The following is a 3,436-nucleotide window of genomic DNA, read 5'->3' as shown; positions in this document are numbered from 1 at the left end:
TAAAACAAAGTTCTAAGCTAATCGACCTTAGTGGTCTCCTTTTTTAAAAAGAATCGATAAGAGAATCGATAAAGAATTGAATCGTTAAACAGAATCGAAAATGGAATCGGAATCGTGAAAATCTTATCAATACCCATCCCTACTGCCAGCAACTACCAGTCACTTATGGAACACATTTTTCCATCACAAGCAGAGGTTGCTAGATGATTGCTGACAGGTCTCTAGGCTTAATTAATCTGCAGCTACAGTTTACCTTTCATAAACAAGGCTGTGTATGGCCTTTACTGCAGAACCTCGATCACTTTTTTTTTCTTTTCAGAGGAAACAGGAGCTCTATAATTTGATGTGTCAAATTATGACAATCACTCTAAAACACTTTGTGGAAACCGGATCAGTTGTGTCCAAAGCACAACCAAACCATAAGCAAGCGCATCTAGAGAAGATCATCACGCTTTCTTGATGAGAAATGGCAAGGCACCTCTATCATTGATACAGAAATTGCTAAATAAGGAATGCAAGAGCACAGCCAGCAGGAGGCCAAAACTCAGGGCTAAACCATGCCAGCATTTCATAGCGAATCATTGGAAAAAAGGACGAGTGTATTTAAGATGAAGAACATGTATTTCATTTCCTCTTTTTCAACATAAAGAACCATCATAGCATTCAAGTTTGTCCTTGGAAGCATTATAATGCAATACTGTTTTGCAGTTTATGTTATCAGTTGATGATTAATAACCGAGACACAATGGAAGCGAAGCTAAAGTGGCTTGGAGTGATGCAGTCATTAATATTTACATCTATAGCTAAATACAAACCCATCCCAAGTGCCTTTGATACTTTGTGTGTTCAGCTCATATTGTTCTGCTCCAGTCAGTGAATTTCTGGTTGAGTCTCATTTCCATTTTTTTTTTTAGCTCTGCTGTGGTTGCCAAATCTGTTGTGACCGGCTATTCAGTTTTATTTATGTAGCACCAGTTCACAAACCAGCCATCTCAAAGCACTTTATATTGCGGAGTAAAGACCCTATAATAGTACAGCAGCTGGAATCCAAACAATCAGATGATCCCCTATGATCAAGCATGATTGAGGGTTTGAGGAACTACCTTTCAACAGGAAATGTCCTCTGGTTGGACCAATGTAAGGGGCAGCCATTTGCTTCAACTGCCCGGGGGCTGCAGCGAAGAGTACCAGAAAAGACAGGCATACGTTTCAGTAGTTTTTTATACACATTTTTACCAACAACATCAAACCATATGCAAGCACATCTAGATATTTGATCAAGCTCTGTTGATGAGAGATAGCAAGGAAACTCTATTGATATAGAACATACCAGCATTTCATAGCAAAAGAATGAAAGAAAGGGTACGTGGCAAAGAAGAGCATATTTAAACTGAAGGACATGAATTTCATTGCCTCTTTTTCAACTTAAACAGGCAGCACAGCATTCAGGTTTGTCCTTGGAAGCATTATAGCGCAATGCTGTTCTGCTGTTTATGTTATCAGTTGATGATTAATAACCAAGACACAATGGAAACAAAACGTAAACAGCTTAGAGTGATGCAGTCATTAACATTTATATGTATAGCTAAATACAAACCCATCCCATGTGCCTTTGATGTATTCAGGTTTGTTCGAACATTTTTTTGTTTGCTTAAATAATAACAATATGAGTGATGCTACAGGGTCATCTGTCATGGGCCTTGGTTGACATTTAATTTCTGAATGTTATACAGTTATTTACGCATGTGATAAGTGACAGATTACCTGCTCTTAGGTGAAGGACCTGGCGAGGTTTAAGCCTATGCAGAGGCATCTCTTTCTGTATGATAAGATGCTGCTGTTCTGTAAGAAACGAGAGGAGACCACCGATGGACATGAAAAGACCCCGTCCTACAGCTTCAAACACTCACTCAAGGTCAGATAACGATGGGGATGTGTGTGGGTTAAGTGTGCATAGCCTGCACTTTGTTTGAATGAATAAGCCTTTATTTGTCACCTGCAGTTGCCTGCAGCGAAATTAGACATCAAACACCTTCTCATTTAAAGCTGATTTAAATGATATATTGGGATCTATTGAACTCTACTAGATTAGAGTTCAATAGGTCCCAATAGTTGTTATTTATCCACTACTGGGGCATTTTTATTTATTTATTTATTTATTTATTTATTGAAGAACATCAACTAATTTGTCTTCAATAGTTCCTTTTAAGTATTGCAGATAAAGATGATGCTTAATTTTAAAAAGTACCAGATAATGCACATAATTATGCAAATAATAATTAAAAGCTGTTTTATAAAACAGACAAAAACCAAACAGATTTCATTAATGAGAACGTTTCAGAACCACTAGGATAGAGTAACCCTATTAATACCATTAAAATACATCATTTTGGACTTAATGATGGTTATTTGAAGCTATTCTACTGTTTTTTAAGGGAGCAAACCTTTTAACTGAATATTGCTAAATAGCCAGTGGCATCCACTAGTAGTTGTACAGACTTGTTGCCTGTGAAGTCCTGTAGATAGTAGAAAGGACATCTAAGCCTCAAAGTCTGTAATAGTTTAATTTATCTAAAGATATAAGATTAATTCAGCTAAATGCATTTGTCGTATTGTGGGTGAAGAGGGGTCAGCAGTTAAGCTCATGATTACCACTATTATTAGTATACCCCTACTTGTTATTATGATAAATTCACAGTTGGTATTTAAATAGGAATCTCAAAGCTTATTCACATTACTTTATAGCATGGCAATATTTTGGGAATACTGCTAGCCTGAGATGTTTAATGGCTTTAGTTTATGACTCTGGTTTGTTAATGTCCTGGAAAATAATTATCACCTTAAGTGACTGTTATACTTTGGGAGCGTTGTGCCGAATAACATATAAAATGCGTATTTATTGTGTGACTGCTAATGAAAGAGTTTTTTTTCTGTGCATCACTTGACAGAGTTCATCTCTAACATACTGAATCTCAGTGTCTGTGTCCTGTTTCTGTTCAGATGAGTTCTGTGGGGATCACAGAGAATGTCAAAGGTGACAGCAAAAAGTTTGAGGTTTGGTACAACGGCAGAGAGGAAGTTTACATCATCCAGGTATGTTGATGCAACCTTTCCTTTCTGCTTTATGTTCAGATTCATTCAGCTTACCCTTTCCTCTGAAACTGTGATGGAACCAAGCTCACTTTATTTATTTGGAGCAGTACTACATTTCTACCTTTTTATTTCTGATTTTACTAAAAACATCTACTTCTGGTCTCTTGTCACATTTCTTTTGTTTATTAGCTATTCGGTCAACAGGAGCCTTCAAAATTCAGTCCTCTTAAACTGTATTAGGCCATTCTTTTAGTAAAAAAAAACAACAATTTTTGGTTTCTTCTGCTTCCTGAAACCATTAATCATGTCACAACCTAAACAGTTTCTTGGCAGCTGGTTGCGG

The sequence above is a fragment of the Pundamilia nyererei genome, unplaced genomic scaffold (assembly GCF_000239375.1).
Source record: "Pundamilia nyererei isolate P.nyererei 1_Seehausen unplaced genomic scaffold, PunNye1.0 scaffold00222, whole genome shotgun sequence".
Classification (NCBI taxonomy): Eukaryota; Metazoa; Chordata; class Actinopteri; order Cichliformes; family Cichlidae; genus Pundamilia; species Pundamilia nyererei.
The sequence above is the reverse complement of the archived record's forward strand: the minus strand, read 5'-3'. Positions refer to the sequence as shown.